The sequence below is a fragment of the Mirounga angustirostris genome, unplaced genomic scaffold (genome assembly GCF_029215605.1).
Source record: "Mirounga angustirostris isolate CCGP_5_RB_7025 unplaced genomic scaffold, mMirAng1.0.hap1 SCAF_12, whole genome shotgun sequence".
Taxonomy (NCBI): domain Eukaryota; kingdom Metazoa; phylum Chordata; class Mammalia; order Carnivora; family Phocidae; genus Mirounga; species Mirounga angustirostris.
Genome location: NW_026991720.1, coordinates 10,697,592 through 10,715,817, shown reverse-complemented (window position 1 = coordinate 10,715,817; position 18,226 = coordinate 10,697,592). Strand labels below are relative to the sequence as shown.

General features: G+C 38.0%; 1 protein-coding gene across 12 annotated transcripts in view; it reads right to left on the bottom strand.

Annotated features, from left to right (window-relative positions):
- TPK1 (thiamin pyrophosphokinase 1) overlaps positions 1-18,226 on the bottom strand; it is a 346,106-nt gene that overhangs the window by 254,322 nt on the left and 73,558 nt on the right. The gene's annotated exons all lie outside the window — the stretch shown is intronic.

Here is an 18,226-nt window from a genome sequence, read left to right as displayed (position 1 = left end):
CTTCCACGCCAGCACAATAAAGAATTCTACAACCTAGCTGGGTTTTTTTTTCCTTTTTGAAACATCACTTTTGATCTCCTTGCAGTTTATTATCAGAGATAACATTTTTGCCTGCAGCTGTTTTTCAATGAACTCCTGATGTGTGTGCATCCACACACATCTCCAGCTCAATCCCCAAAGTCCCTTTTTGAATTTCAACAGCATGCATAGTCACCACCACACAATATACTACATAGATCAGGCGGTTATTTCTTGTGCTGGGTCTCATCTCAATACAGGTTAAAAACTCTCCAAGGCAGGGCTTCCTTCTATGCCTCTCAGATCCCCTTCAAGCATCTTACACAGCCCTGGTAAAACTCAGATGCTAAGTAAATCCTCCCTGATTGATTTACAATGCACACTACCAGACTTTAAATCCCTTCAAGGCAAGGGTCTCATCGTATCTGTAATCCCAGCAATCTGCCAAATTCCCAGCTGATGGCTCATTCATTTATTAGTTTAATAAGTATTTTGAACGATTACTAATTCTCAACATTGGACAAGAGGCTTAAGGACTTTATGATGACAGATTCTAAGAATACTTCCTTTCCAGAAAATGTTTTATTTGCTTGTTTTAAATCAAGAAGATAAATTTCCTCTGAAAGCAGTTTCCTTATCAAGAATTTGCTAATAATGAATGCTTTGTCACACTTTTCCACATAAAGCTTACCTACTGAAAACATTTCAAATGAGAATGTTCTAATTAAAACAAACTGAAGTCGGCCTTTAATCTGGGAATTAAAACAAATACTAAGAATAGTAAAGTACACCAAAAAATGTTAAGTGACATTTGTGTCTAGCTTCTTAAGTGTATCACTTTGTCAGTTTCATTTTTTTCCATTCAAAACATTTTATTTTGTGCAGCATAAAGGTTCTGAACTTTCTAAGGCAGACGTGCAAAGAAAATAGTGCTACAAACGTTAAAGAAAATCAAGATTAAAAAGCTGGATAGTAAATAAGAACCTTTCACTCAAACATCAAGCCCCTTAGGCAGACGAGGGGAGAGTCATGCTCACAGAAGGAAACCAAATAGAACACTAAAGCACTATGTTCTCACTGGTAAAAGAGAGATGCTGTAAGAGTACAGCAGAACAAGAGACATCATGCAGAGCTAAAACCTAAGTTCTACCAAGGCCATTAGCTCAGAAGCTAATAAAAGTGCAAAAAAAAAAAAAAAATGTTGTTGTAAGACCTAAAAACTGTCAAGCAAATTCTTGAGGCCAACCTCCGATGTAATTAATCCGAAATGCTGGAGTTGGGACCTGCCAAGTAACTCTGATGCATGTTAAATTTCAGAACCACCAGCCCAAACTGCATGAATATATCCAGAAGTGAGGATGAAGTGTGAGACAAATTTTGGCATAATTAAAGCTCATAAGAAAAGGGAACATCCTAATCAAGACAAATATTAAAAGTTATTAAAATAATAAAGATTAGAAGATATTAAATTACACCTTAATGTCTATTATTTTTTGTAACCACTGAGATTTAATTCCCCTACCAAGGCAACACTGTTAAAGAATTCAATGGGGGGCGCCTGGGTGGCTCAGTCAGTTAAACGGCTGCCTTTGGCTCGGGTCATGATCCCAGGGTCCTGGGATCCAGCCCCGCGTCAGGCTCCTTGCTCAGCGAGAAGCCTGCTGCTCCCTCTCCCTCTGCCTGCTTCTCTGCCTACTTGTGTTCTCTATCTCTCTGTCAAATAAATAAATAAGATCTTAAAAAAAAAAAAAGAATTCAATGGTTTTAGAATATACAGAGAGTTGTGTAACCATCATTGCCATCAATTTTAGAATATTTTCATCCCTCTAAAAAGAAACCCCATTCCTTTTAAGTAATTCTTCCCTAAATTCCCATACCTCAGTCCTAAGCATCCACTAATATATTTTCAGTTTCTGTAGATTTACCTGTTCTGGACATTTTATATGAATGAAACTCTGTAATATGTGGTCTCTTGTTTCTGGATTCTTTCATTTAGCTTACTGCTTTCAAGGTTCATCCATGTTGTAGCAGATATCAGTATTTTATTCCTTTTTATGGCTCTACGTTTTTCCAGGGTATGGACAGAGCACTTTTTTTTTTTCTCCATTCACCTGTTAATGAGCATTAGGATTGTTTCCACCTTTTGGCTAGTTTGAATAATGGTGCTATGAACAGTCATATCAGGTTCTGTGTGGACATGTGTGATACACCTCAGAGGGGAGCTACTGGGTCAAATGGCCACCCTACGTTTCAGTGTTAAATGAACTAACAGTATCTTCCGAAGTGACTGCACCGTGTCTACGGAGACCGGACATGCTTCCAGGTGGCGGAAGTAACCTATGTGAGCTGCCAAAATCATATGTGCATTAGTGGTTTAAACGTAAGCAATGGCTCTAGTCAACTTTGCCATCACTTGTAGTATTAATTTATCACTTTCACTGTGTGTAAGGCAATCAGAAATACAACGATATACATAATGAAGAACTCATCTGCTTTCCACTTTTTAAATTCTTTAAAATACTGTATACTCGGGCGCCTGGGTGGCTCAGTCAGTTAAGCGATTGCCTTCGGCTCAGGTCATGATCCCAGGGTCCTGGGATCGAGCCCCGCATCGGGCTCCCTGCTCAGCGGGAAGCCTGCTTCTCCCTCTCCCACTCCCCCTGCTTGTGTTCCCTCTCTCGCGGTCTCTCTCTGTCAAATAAATAAAATCTTTAAAAAAAAATAATAAATAAATAAATAAATAAATAAATAAATAAAAATACTGTATACTCTACAAGGATAATTTTCCTTGGTTGGCATACAATATATAGAGCTCTCATGTTATCAAGGACCCAGAAAGGCAACATCGTGATATCATGTGAAAAAACTGGTTGTTAGATCTTGAAAATGTAGGAAAAAGACTAGAAACTGAGTTTATGTGCCTACAAAAAAAAAAAAAAAAAAGAGTAGGGGAAGATGTCAGATAAAATAGATAGGAGACATCAGACTCATTTTCCTCAAATGGGAAATGTAGGACCTGTGACACCAATAAACAAACGGGCATAGACAGAGAAGCAGAGGCAGGCTGACAGACTGACAGGAAGGCAAGCAGACAGACAGAGGGACAAATAACAGAGATTCTATCATCTCTAATGGGCCACAACATGCAAGGTGCTACATGAACACTTTCAAGAGGTAAAAGTCAAAGACCTTACCTTCAAAAAGTTAAAAGTCTACTTGTAAAGACAGCACACCTAAGGGTGAGGATAGTAGAGAGACATTAAATACAGAAGCCTACAAGCCTAAGGAATAGGAACTTGATCCTGTGGGCAATGGTACCATCTGCAAAGCTTCTGCAAAGGGAGAATAAATGCATCTGAAGATGGTATACAGGAGAGAGGGAAATTGAAAATCATCACAGGTAGGCAGCTAATTCCCAGACCAACTGCAACTAAGCAGGACAGGACTAGTACCTACCAGAGATTAGTTGGGGGCAAGAAAGAGGAATGGCTGAGAATAAGGCAACACTATAAAGGAAGCCAGCATCACCTGACATGCATCTCCAAGGTTGATAAAAAGAAGGGGCTGGGTTAAGGATGGCTTCTAAGAGTGAGTGAAAACCACAGTTCTTTTTTTTTTTTTTAAGATTTTTGTTTATTTATTTCAGAGAGAGAGCACAAGCAGGGGGAGCAGGAGGGGGAGAAGCAGACTCCCCGCTGAGCGCGGAGCCCGATGTGGGGCTCGATCCCAGGACTCCAGGATCATGACCTGAGCTGAAGGCTGACGCCCAACCCACAGAGCCACCCAGGCGCCCCCACAGTTCTGATTTTAAGAGAAAGATGAGGTGGTTCCAGATGTGCTAAGAGACAAATACAGAAATTTCCAGTGGAAAGTGTATTTCAGGCCAAGAATAATAGAGCTAGCATCAGGTTAGCTATAAAACAAATCTGAATCCCATAGTGAAAGTTAGCAGCTAAAACAATCCTATTACATGTAGTTTCCCCTCGAAAACACATCTATACCATTTAATTAAAATTATCTATTGCTGTTCCACAAGCATAGTTGTAAAGCAAAATTGGGGAGGAGATGATACAGTTAAAAAGCATTGCTTTATGTGTCGGCTGGAGGTGGCAAAGGAGTCGGGAGCAGAGAAATACTGAAGGGAAAAATAAATACAGCCTCCATTTCTGACATTAATTTTTCCACTTAAAACCTTGATTCTTTCTTACGGTCACTGTCTGTGCTGTGCTAATGAATTTAAATCTCAGGAAAAGTCCCTGGACTTTATTTGCTTCTATATAATGCTTATCTCCAAAAGCTCAAAGGAACATTTGTTCACTCATCCTTGTAAAATCTGTTCGGGAAAGTTGCCATTTCCCTGAGAAAATAAAACAAAGAGAAATAAAGGAATTTTTGAAATTGAAAAATGTTCTCCAACTCATCCAGACACAGGAATTTTGATTTTTTTCATTTCTCCCTTTACAGTATCGGTTATCTACAGACCTAATTACTAAATAATCCTGGGTAAAAATAGGTCTTCCAATTCTTTAGTTTCCTTCAGTAGTACTGACATGATATTTATTGGAAAAAGTTTCCAATAGCTGCTTAAAAAATTAAAGTACCATCATCTATTATATCAAAGGTGCCAAAGATCTCAATCATTCCGAGTAACAAGGGTAGGAAATAAAAATGGGCAAGAATCATGCAAATTTGAAGCCAATCAGAAAACAAACAATTTCATTAATTTTAAAAAGCACATCTTTTTACTGATGTAATGAGAAGATGAAAACAAGTAGTGAACATGGATTCGTTTGTTTTGGAGCGGTGTTTCCTCATTTTTACTTACGATACCAAAGCTAAAAATGCAGTTTGGAAAAGCCCAACGAAATAAAGATGGTGACAGCAACCAATTAACCAAGCAAATAAAATAACCTCCTAGTCTGATGAAGCAAACATCAATCGACATCAGGTTAAGGCTGTCTCGATACATCCAAGAAAGAAAGAATACAAGTAATTAACCAAAGGTTCACCGATACACGCTCTCCTATATACATTTTTAAGTTCATTCAATTTTAAAATTTTTTATTCCATAGTTGTAAATAACTTGTTATATTTATCTCTGTAATGTTTCTTCAATTACTGTGCTGACATATTTATTGGTTTGCCTTAAGTTACAGAACTATGTTGGTATCATTCATTAAACTGAAAAAAACAAATGCAATTAATAATTTTTACTTTTGCTTAAAATACTACTTAAATTTACTGAAGTGACACCATCCATGTACCACAAGGAATACATTGTCTTTTACTTTTTTTTTTTTAAGATTTTATTTATTTATTTGACAGAGAGAGAGATAGCGAGAGCAGGAACACAAGTAGGGCGAGTGGGAGAGGGAGAAGCAGGCTTCCCGCCGAGCAGGGAGCCCGATGTGGGGCTCGATCCCAGGACCCTGAGATCATGACCTGAGCTGAAGGCAGATGCTTAACCAACTAAGTCACCCAGGTGCCCCCAGGAGTGTTGTTTATTTAAAACATAGAAAGCAGATATATCTTGATTTGTTATACTCTGAGAACATAAACAATTCACCCCCTCTCCAAGAAAATATTAGGAAGTTATTAAAACATGTTTACAATTCTGTTATGGTTAGGAAAAAAATGCTAGTTTTAAACTAACTTGTAACACTCACATGTTATATTTTTGCTTGGTTATCTAAGACAAGATAAAAAAGGGCTCACACGGAATGCAAGTTATTATGGAAGTCTCTGCTAAAAAATGTCCCTTAAAAACTAGCAACAGTGTTCCACGTGTAACATCATGACAACTGATAATATTCCTATCACCTAGTGAGAGTTTTGGAACATAGTACTCAAAGGCCTATTGAATGTTATGATTAAAAGTGTATTTTCTCAAGGACATCTTTGATTTAGTAATAAGTGATATTAATAAAAATAAAAGGTAAGAAACAAAACTAATAGTCTTGTCTACATAACCAAAGCAAAGGATAATCTGGTGAACTTAAGCATATGGACATGGATAAGCCATATGGATAAGAGAAAACAATTAAATCTGTTGAGTTAAATAAATACATAGTTGTTGAAGGCATATTTTTATTTCTCAAGATCCCTAAATTTTCGGGGCGCCTGGGTGGCTCAGTTGTTAAGCATCTGCCTTCAGCTCAGGTCATGATCCCAGGGTCCCGGGATCGAGCCCCGCATCGGGCTCCCTGCTCAGCTGGAAGCCTGCTTCTCCCTCTCCCACTCCCCCTGCTTGTGTCCCCTCTTGCTCTCTCTCTCTGTCAAATAAATACTTAAAAAAAAAAAAAAAGATCCCTAAATTTTCTACGCACATTCATATCCATACACATTTTAGTCTGTATTTTTTTCCCCTCCCTCCAAGGTGACAAATCCAACCTATTTCTAGCCAGTACAAAGATATTGCCCCTTTTCTTATTTCTGCAATAGTCTATACACTACTGAACAGGAAGAATGCACAACCTGTGAATCATAAATGAGTGCCAGTGGAACCCCAAGAAAAGGACCAAAATTACCAAATGCATCATTATAAACAAGATGTATAAACTAATGATTAAGCAAAAAGATTGGGTTTGTAACCAGTAATAAGGTATACATTCAATAAATATCTAATGGATGATCCAGGCCGGTAATGTTAAGTACATCTGAAACATAATATTACCAATCTATTTTTTTAACCTAACCAAAAGCTGCCGACAGCTGAAAAAAATTCAATGTACCTTATTTATCCACTACCGTTTGTTTTGAACTTCCAAGAACATCCCAAAGACATAATCACATTAGTGAGCAAGCAAAATACTGTGTTCTTAAAGGAAATGATGGAGTACAGGAGGGGAAGGTGCATTTTTAGACACTTTTATTTAATGGCAGAATCATAGTCTCAGAAACAAATATTCTGGATGATTCTATTATTCTTCCATTAACATCCAGTACCTTGAAATATGTTTTACACATTGACCACTTACATATAGAATAAATCTCAACTGTAGGGTGAAAGAATTTAAAATAAACTACTTTATATAATGCTCAATTCTTACAGTCATTCATTTATTACTTACTGGGAGGAAATAACCATCACTGGTATTTTTCCCGTTTTCATTATTAAGTTGCATAGAAAGAAGAAAGAGGCAGGTAACTTTTTTTTTTTTTTTAAAGATTTTATTTATTTATCTGAGACAGAGAATGAGAGAGACAGAGAGCACATGAGAGGGGGGAGGGTCAGAGGGAGAAGCAGGCTCCCTGCAGAGCAGGGAGCCCGATGCGGGACTCGATCCCGGGACTCCAGGATCATGACCTGAGCCGAAGGCAGTCGCTTAACCAACTGAGCCACCCAGGCACCCGAGGCAGGTAACTTTTAAAAGATAAAAGTTTGGCAAATATATCGGCTGATTTCACTAACCCACTTCATTCACCATCCTTGGACAGTCTGCTGAGTCGTTTTTCCAGTATGGCTACATCAGTGAGTCTACTCACTTCATAAAAACCACCCAAGTGGGGGCGCCTGGGTGGCTCAGTTGGTTAAGCGACTGCCTTCGGCTCAGGTCATGATCCTGGAGTCCCGGGATCGAGTCCCGCATCAGGCTCCCTGCTTGGCAGGGAGTCTGCTTCTCCCTCTGACCCTCCCAACCCTCCCCCCTCTATGTGCTCTCTCTCTCAGTCTCTCTCTCTCAAATAAATAAATAAAATCTTTAAAAAAAAAAAAAAAACCACCCAAGTGTTATATATATATATTATTAACATGGCAGGAATTGAGGGTGAAGAAAGGGGAGGTATTTTTCTAATGTACATATTAAAAAGCAAATAACATATCTTAAACATTTATATGTCTGGGAGCACCTGGCTGGCTCAGTCAGTGGAACATGAAACTCTTGATCTTGGGGTTATGAGTTTGGGCCTCGCATTGGTTGTAGAGATTACTTAAAATCTTAATTACATGTCTGTTATCAAGTCAGAAACACAAAACTATAAAAACAAAATAAAGCATGCACAGGAACAACCCTTCTTTATAAACACATTTAAGTCTTTGTTTAAAAACTACTGTCTCCCTCACCTAGAATATCCTTCCATCCCTAGATGATCTTACCTAATACCAACAGTTTCACCAAGAGTCCCATGGTGGGATTTTTAATTCCTTATTTACTACTCAATGAACAAATCTATTGCAAAAGGGCTGGCCACCATACCGCAAACAGGCCACATCTTATAAAAACTACATCCGATGAAGGAGGAGGGAAAAAAAAATCCATTTAAGGTTGGCCTTGAGGTCAAATGACCTACAAAATATCCAGACTGAGGTTTATAATGGTCCCAAAGTAATGCAAAGAAACTTTCTAATTGATGTTTAATAAGAAAAGCAAATACATATATACAGGGTAATAAATTAATGCCCAAAATAATCATTGATAATTGAGTTATTTAAATTTGTGTTTTGCTGTGTTTGATCTATATTTTGTCCTGTGTTTAAGGTGTCCAAAATTTATTTCCCAAATCTATTTATATCCATCAAATTCATATCTAATACATATGATATTTCCACTGTTTTTCTGAAGTCACTGAAATGTCTTCTGTAAACAAGGAGGACCAATATCAGTCTGAGGCTATTCAGCATTGAATTTCAATGCCTACCAGTAATGGATTGAAGCTACAACATACTACAGTAAGATGAAGACTGCCTATAAGAACACCTGGCACCAGGCTCACAAATAAAAACGACCTTTGAGATCAATGCTATTTTATAGAAAACAAAGAGTTAAAACAATTCTCCACTTGCCAAGAAGCCTTGAATACAACTGCATTAGATTGCTAGGGCTTCCAGAGCAAAACACCATAAACTGGATGACTTAAACAACAGAAATTTATTTTCTCACAGTTCTGGAGACTAGAGGTCTAAAGTTAAGGTGTGAGCAGCGCTGGTTTGTCCTGAGGCCTCTCCCCACAGCTTGCAGACGGGCACCTTTTCTCACTGTGTCCTCAGGAAGGCCTATTCTCAGAGCACCAGCCCTGGTGTCTCTTCTTCTTCTAAGGACACCACTCCTATTGCATTAGGACCCCACCTAAGACCTCATTTAATCTTAGTTACCTCTTTAAAGGCACTGTCTCCAAATATCACACTGGGGCTTCAACATATGATTTTGGGGAAAATAAATCAGTCCCTCACAATAATACACTTTACAGTGACTATTTGGAATATACATTGGGAATGGGTACATCAGACACTAGCTTGTAAGCACTTTAAGAAAAGGGCCTGTGTCTTTCTCACTGGTATCCCAGTCCTTGTATATTGCTTGACACATACCATGCTAAAAAAAATATGATTAAACAACAAAGTAATGGAGGGGGTTTTTTGCCTTTCAGTAAACATATTAGAAAATGTTATGCTGTGAAAGTTGGTATTTAAAAATGACCTTTCTTGGGCGCCGGGGTGGCTCAGTTGGTTAAGCGACTGCCTTCGGCTCAGGTCATGATCCTGGAGTCCCTGGATCGAGTCCCTCATCGGGCTCCCTGCTCGGCAGGGAGTCTGCTTCTCCCTCTGATCCTCCCCCCTCTCATGTGCTCTCTCTCATTCTCTCTCTCTCAAATAAATAAATAAAATCTTTAAAAATAAATAAATAAATAAATAAAATGACTTTTCTTTAGAATATCAAGTGCAGCAGTTTATATAAAGTACCACGGAATTAGGAAGTATAGCAGAAGATTTATAAATGTATTTCAAATATTTTCTTAAAGATTTATTTATTTTAGACAGAGAGAGGGATCACGAGTGTCGGGAGGGAGAGAGGGAGAGACTCTCAAGCAGACTCCCCGCTGATTGTAGAGCCCAAGGTGAGGCTCCATCTCACAACTGGTGAAATCATGACCTGAGCTGAAATCATGAGTCAGACGCTTAACCGACTGAGCCACCCAGAGCGCCCCAAATGTATTTTGAATATTAAGTACTGAAACTGTGGTACAAATTCCCTACACTCTCTATGATATTATGGTTATAAAAACAACACAAAGGCATAAGAAGGATCCCTGGGAATGAAAATAACACAGAAGTCTTAAGTATCTGATAATATTTGTATTATAATAACCAGAATGATAAAAGATCTCATTCAATAGAAATGGACCATCATCTTGGGGATGGGAATGGTAAAATAGGTCTCTGGTCTCATATCAAACAAAACTTAACTTTGTTTTGTGCCACTAATATACCAAAATGTCTTCTATATTAAATAATCTTTTTGTAGTCTCCCAAATGTTTCTGTATGACTGGGACAGATCTTTTCTGCCAGCCTTATTTACAGGGACCACAGCTTGTACATAACTGTTTTACTTAATGGACCTGAACAAAGTATGCAAATTGCTCATCGGATCTTTGGCTCAATATTCGCTTAAATGTGCTCGAAGCATAAGTTCTGCGAAACACTAAGCACAGAAAATGACACAAATGGTGTCAATTTGGTAGTTCAATAAACTGTGATAAGCTTAACTATTACAGGATTCTTAGGTCTAATGACTAAGCTACTCATTACTAGAACAGATGCCTCCCAGATCATCCTAACTAAAATCCAAATACCCTAAAGCCTAGCATTTTCCCAGATAACATATCTGCTAGGTCTTTGCCTCGATATACTCAAATGACAAAAATGTACATGCTATTCTACCCATCCAGGTAGTCTTAACCAGCTTATTCCTAAAAACTAAATTCATGGTAACTATTTAGATCGCAAGGAAGCCTTACTAGAAGGTATCACTGTTTCATTTCCATCGAGATTCTGCCATGAGATGAATCAAACAATTCACACTGTTCAGTTCCACTAAACATGTTAAAAAATAAAGTATTTCCTCCCAATACTGTTCCTCTTCTAGTAGCTTAAACAAGTGTTTTGCCCTAAGGTTTTCTCTTCTGTTACCCATTCAGGTTGACTAAACATCACAAGTGAACTCTAGACATACAAAGAATGTGGACCAGATTTTCTCTCAGACATTTGTCTCCTAGTGAGGTAAAGAACCCATTGATTACACCCTCTATCTTTTCTGCCTCCCAGTAGCGGCTTCTTTCCAAAGACTCCAAGCAGATACTCTTGTAAAACTAAAAGCTCAGAGAACTTCAGCTTCCCCCAAAGACTAATACAACAGAAAAGTTCAAGTTATTTTTTAATCCACCACTGTACACAAATACTAACCAGTGGAAATGTTCAACTCATCTACAGTCGATTAAATAAACCTCCAGATGTAGCTGGCTTTGAAACACCCTATTACAAGGGAGAAGCCACTAAACAAAGTTGGACATTTAATACACACAGAAACACTAGTACTTATCTAACACATAACAGTATACAGGGTTTAAAATGGAACCCGGGTAAAAATAAATGCTTCTAGATTCTGAAGGGCACAACACAATACAATGTGGGAGAAAATGTGAACTTCATCATGTTTCTCTGGTTGCTTCCCCAGCCTGTTCTTCCAGAAGTCTTTCACACTAAATGGATTAGCTGTAAACTGAACTGAAATAGAGGAAAATCCACCGTAGAGAAACCTTCATTTCTCATTACAAATTGCTAGGAAGAGCTGTTGAACAGAACAATGTCTGCATTTCAGGGAAGGCCATCTAACTCCTGAGTATTTTGATCTAAAAATCGAAAGAAAAGAAACGTGACATGTCGCATTTGCCCCTGGAGAGCTATGTAGAGAGGATGTTCTACTGATGTTTTCTAGGTTTTAGGTGGGAGCCCACCATCTAGTTAGTGTAGAACTAGAATCTGTTGGGACTTTTTTTTTCCCTGTGACTGTTTCACTAAGGATAGCACAGCACGAAGGCTGCCACTCAGGCTCCTGAGAAGGATAACTATCAATAAGGTGCTCTTACTCCTCTCTTTAACTACACTTCAGGATCACTCCAGTGAGGCTTAACATCAGGCAAAAAAAAGTATGTATTAAATTAAACATGGAGCATACATCAATAGCTCTCTCTCTATATATAAACCATAAGTAGCCATGCTAACCTGGGAGTCATTTTCTGGTCATATTAAAAACTGACATACTAGGGGCACCTGGGTGGCTCAGTCAGTTAAGCGACCAACTCTTGGTTTAGGCTCAGGTTGTGATCTCAGGGTCCTGGGATAGAACCCAGCATGGGGCTCCCCGCTGAGCACAGAGTTTGCTTAAAGACTTTCTCTCTCCCCCTCTCCCTCTGCCCCTCCCCTCTGTGCATGCACACTCTTTCTCTCAAATAGATAAATCTTAAAAAAAAAAAAAAAAAAAACCCCCAAAAAACTGACCTGTTAGGACACAGAACTAAATGGCATAAACAATAAAGTAAAACAGGCAGTTAAAATGCCTACATTACCTGCCATGAATCATACAGAGTCACATGGCCTGGCACTTGTCATTTCAGGGGTATTTTCCTTTTTATTAGTAACATTTCATCTATTACCCTGAGTATTTCAAGATTTTTTTTTTTTTTTATTTGAGACAGAGAGAACGAGAGAGAGAGAGAGAGCACATGAGAAGGGGGAGGGTCAGAGGGAGAAGCAGGTTCCTTGCTGAGCAGGGAGCCTGATGCAGGACTCGATCCAGGGACTCCAGGATCATGACCTGAGCTGAAGGCAGTCGCTTATCCAACTGAGCCACCCAGGCGCCCCAACCCCGAGTATTTCAAAATGCATATGAAAATCATTTCATAGGAAATAATTAAAAAGGAAAAAATAAAGCACAAAACAAATAATAAAGAGAATAGTAAATACTTATAAGGACTGATTTTTTCATTACAAACTGTGAGGCTTTAAATTTTTATAATGCACACATAGCTCTATAATTAAAGATGGAAATCTAGAGAAAAACAATCATTTATAATTCACAAAAATAAAGCTAATCTACAGTTCTCACAACAAAATTATTTTAAAGGAGCTTTATGAGTATTACAAATAAGAATATATGATAAATCTCTTTAGACACTAATGTCAAAAGATAGGGGTACTGCTGAATTGCATAATTTTCTATCTTTGTATATAATAGAAGAGGCACCTTACCATAATAACTTAATGAACAAAGACAATATAGTCAATGACACATTTGTTAGCACCTCCACCATCAAAGGCATAAAATCATAGAGGCAAAAAAGGAATACATTTGCACATGAGCAATGTGGAAAGAACAAGAGATTAATAAAAATATGAGTTCTAACTCATTGTACAAGGAAATACCAAATAAGCATTTGGGAGTCAGAGAGTAGAGGAGAAAAAAAGGAATGATAGTGTTCAAGTTTAGCAGAAGTAGAAAAGGGATCCAACCAAGGCTGAGGACTGAAGATGAATCAGAAGAGAGAACAAGAGAGATCCCATATGCATGCACCTGCTAATGGGTTCACATCAGGGCAAGAGTATTTCCAGGATCTAGATAGCATCAAAGTGGTCTCCAGCAATTGCCAACATGACCTACAATCACTACCCCCAGGCTAGTCTCACGGGCAGAAGAGGAAACACCATCAAGTAAAGCATTTTGGATCAATTTTCAAGGAGCTTATCCTCAAGGATGGATAAGGTGACATTTAAAAGTAATAGAAAAACAATACAAATACTAGAAGATCTCTCTATGGAGGCTAGCTAAGGGAGCTTCCTTCACAAGACAGCACTGGCATTGAACTTTACAGGATGAAAGAAAGTTGGCAAAAAAAATAAATAAAAATCTATGTCATCCAAAAAAAAAGAAAATAACAAATACCAGTTTTTATCATATCAATCATTAAACATGTGAGAAGAAATAGCTGTGAGAGAGGAGGCCCGAGAGAAAAAAAAAACTGTAATGTATGTAGAAACACACTCCTTTAAAAAAAAAAAGATGGACCAGGACTAGCCCTTCCAGAGTCAGCTGTCAAGAGTAGCATTAAGGTGATTTCAAAATTTTAAGATGATTATCAAAAAACATGTTTTCCCAGAAATCCCTCTAACGGGGATAAAATATACAAACAGATGTAATAAGATTAAAACAGTGATACCAAGTTATACTAAAGCAAACCAATCAATTCAACCAATCTACACCCTAAAAATGGCATGTATTCAATTTCTCTTATTTTAAGGAGAATAATCACACCAGATACCAGAAATGAGGTAGAGGTCCCACTGAAAAAAAAAAAAAATGGGAATAGAAAGAGAAAAAAAAGAATCTTATATAAATATGCTAACTTTGGCTGAGCTTAACCTCAAATAACCAGGTAAAAAGAAGCTTACCGAGTCCTGGAGTACACAATTTATAAAGGAAAGGGTTGATACAACAAAACTACTTTCGAAGCAAGGTGCCTTACAGCAGATTCCTACATCATTTAAAAGTTAAATGTGATGGCAGTACTAATTACTAGCACAAGATCAGTTCATTAGAAGAGCAAGTCAGGAATCTATTCAAAACTGATTTATGTAAGGTGTTTTTATTTAAAAAAGGAAGTAAAAGGCATACAGGCATGACCAAAGTATAGTCAATCAAATACTATGGTAATTTCAGCTACTTAAGAAACATGGATGAGAGCGCCTGGTGGCTCAGTTGGTTAAGCGACTGCCTTTGGCTCAGGTCATGATCCTGGAGACCGGGGATCTAGTCCCAAGTCCAGCTCCCTGCTCAGCTGGGAATCTGCTGCTCCCTCTAACCCTCCTCCCTCTCGTGCACACGCTCTCTCTCTCGCAAAATAAACAAACAAACAAACATGGATGAGCAAATTCATTTTAAGGACCTGTGGCTCCCAGGCCTCTGACCTGCCTTTGTGAGGAAGCATCTACGTCTGTGCTCCCCTAACTTAACTGCAGCCACAACTAAGAGCTGACCATTACATCCCCAGCTTTGGACCCAATGCCTGACCTAAAATGGCCTCAGAAAGCATTAATTACCAATGAACCAGAAGGGAAAACACTGATGTTATAAATTCAAAGACCTTGTTTCTATTTTGATTCACGTATGCTGCATGGGTGTCCTTTTAACCTCAAAGACCTGCCCGATTTGTCAGATGTTTTATGTCTTAAAGCCTTATTGGCAATGAACCAGAGTATGGTGCCCACACCCTGGCATGATCTGAAGGTTTTTTACCAGAGAACTGAAAAAGAAAGAAATCAAGTGAAGAAAACTCCTTTTAGAGGAAAAGAGTGTCACACTGGAGATAAGCACCTGGCATCACTGTAATCTGATAATCTATTCATAATCTAATTTGCATGGTCACCATGTTCTACGGATCAAATGGAAAAGACAGAGAAAAGCCGTGAACTCACATTAAAAATGAAGATACACTTTAATAAGTCAAACTCCTAGAAACCTGATATATGGTCCATCTAAAATCTCACCCCAGGTAAGTGAATGTCAGATTTTATTTTTTATTTATTTTTATTTTTTTATGTAACTCAGATCTCTCCTACTACCTTTGGAGATCCTGGTAAGCATGGTGACCCCAAGTGGAGAATAAGTGATCTACAAAAGAAATAAGCAGAATTCTTCAAACACAGACTTCCCTATTTTTCTTCACTTATCACATATTTCAGGATGAGAAAGACATTTACTGAAAGAGAAAGTCTGATTCAAAAAAAAAAAAAAAATAGTTAAGAAATCTAAAGGCAATATCCATTTACAAATGCCAGTAACCTCTGACAGTTACAGAAAAGTTAGATACTAGCTAGAGTTCTGGCTTTTCATCTATCTACCTACCTCTGTAATTATTTTATATCTCCAGATTAAATCGAGTATACAAACTGCTGGGACAGGTAGGGATTAAAAGGACCAAGAAAGGGCGCCTGGGTGGCTCAGATGGTTAAGCATCTGCCTTCGGCTCAGGTCATGATCCCAGGGTCCTGGGATCGAGTCCCACATCAGGCTCTCTGCTCCTTGGGAGCCTGCTTCTCCCTCTGCCTCTCTCTCTCTCTCTGTCTCTCATGAATAAATAAATAAAATCTTAAAAAAAAAAAAAAAGGACCAAGAAAGCCCCACATCGGGCTCCCTGCTCAGCAGAGAGCCTGCTTCTCCCTTTCCCTCTGCCTGCTGCTCTGCCTACTTGTGCTATCTGTCAAATAAATAAATTTTTAAAAATCTTAAAAAAAATAAAAGTACCAAGAAAATCACTGAAACTTCATGAAGTATTAAAGAGAAAATACATTTAAAAACTTCTCTTTTAATCTCCCTTGAATCCCTTCTTTAGTCATTTAAAATAAATTGCATAATATGTCATATAAACGTTGCAGGGCAAAACTAATAAATAAACCTTCAAAATAGTCTTTCCCCTTAAGGGAATCTCAGGAAATCCCTACTTGCCAGAAGTCCTTAGCATAGATTGAAGTTAAATGATTGATATTATATAAAACACTGACACTGTGCAGCAGACTCCAAATTTTGTCTTTGTTTTGATATAATAGTCTGGATTTCACCCCTTGTTTTCCGTTCTTCACAAATCTTCAGACTTGTTACAGAAACTTACAAAAAATGACACATATACAGGACAAAGAGTAGCCAGCAAGGCTGCTTCCGGCACTTACTTGCTGAAATCCCAAGCTGCAACCCTGTCTTCCGTCCCAGGCCCTCCACGCTGCCCTACAGTTTTTTCTAGGCCTCTCTCTTTTGTTAACATCGGCAACTCAAGCTCAAAGTCTCCCTATATTTCTTTTTTTACTTTTATTTGTTGGGTAGTTTTTGTTTTCTCTTTTCAAATTTTTATTTAAATTCTACGGTGCAATATCGGTTTCAGGAGTAGAATTCAGTGATTCATACAACACCCAGTGCTCATCATAACAAGTGCCCTCCTTAATATCCAGTTTTGTTTTTTTTTTTAAAGGTTTATTTTAGAGAGACAGGGTGCATGCATACACATGAGGGGAGAGGCGGAGGGAGACGGAGAGAGACTCTCAAGCCGACTTCCCGAGGAGTGTGGAGCTCCGCCCAGGGCTCAATCTCACAACCCTGAGATCATGACCTGAGCCTAAACCAAAAGTTGGACACTTAACCGACTGAGCCATTCAGTTGCCCAATACCTTCTTCTTCTTCTTTTTTTTTTTTTTTTAAGTTTTATTTGGAAGAAGAACAACACAAAACAGGACAATACAAACAAAAAAAAAAATCACAGCTTCTATTGTGAGAATCACAAAACTCCTATTCTACCCTTCCTCAGTACTTACGAACAGATCCACTTTTTATAATGGTTAATGGCTCCAGAGAGCCAAGAATTATCCTGGACGTATATATGAAAGTACATTTCAATAACCTAAAGAAAAGTTATTTTGGAAACGAGATTTATCTAACCATTGCAGTCCATGTCACATTTAAATATTTTTAGTTCTATGTATACAGACTGGCCTACTGTTCATTTTTTTATGCAAATCAAATAAATAGTTGGTGTATGTCCGGTATGAAACTTTTTCAAATCCAATTCACTGCAGGAAACAAATGCAATCAGAAACTTCAGTCAGCTCAAAAATCTACATTGTTTCACACTATGGACAAAATGGGATCCTTCACCCTCGAAAATGAGACTTCCTAGATGTAGTTTTCCCTACCCAAGGTTTCCAGTCGTTCCCATCAATGATTATTTTGTCTATTTTTAAGATGTGCAGTAAAACACAGCTGTTCACACACTATCCTAAAAATATAATAAAACCTGGTAATAAGTTCAGATAAAAAGGATGTGCCTAATCAATCAGTTTATTTTGGTGTTTTTTAGGAATGTGAATCATATTAAATTCACTTTCACTGGTTGTAATTTCTAAGCAATTATGTGCTAGACACAGCACTAGGCACTGACGTGACAACAAAATGACCTTTCTGATGGCACCTGAATAACCACCTAATTACAAGCAAGTGAGAAGTTCTAGAAGTTACTGGTTAAATAGCTTTCCAACTTTCAGTGCAATAATAACGTGACATTTTCAGTTGGCTAACATAAAGATAGCTAAATTTAGAATAAAGTGTTTTTATGGTAATCACCCATAGGACAAGAAAAATTCATTATACAAAATCATCCATAATGATCTATTCCCCCTAGTATCACAACTACCTCTGTCCACAGATGTGAGCTTACTGACATAACAGATTTGCATTCTAAGACATATAGCCTTGATGCTGAGGATACAAAAGAATTGTGCAATAAGAGAGAATCATCTGGAATATGCATCAATATATCAAGAATCACATTCTTCTGCCTATCTAATTTGGCTTAAAACTTACATTGCTAACCTTAAAAGAAGTATCCCTTTGA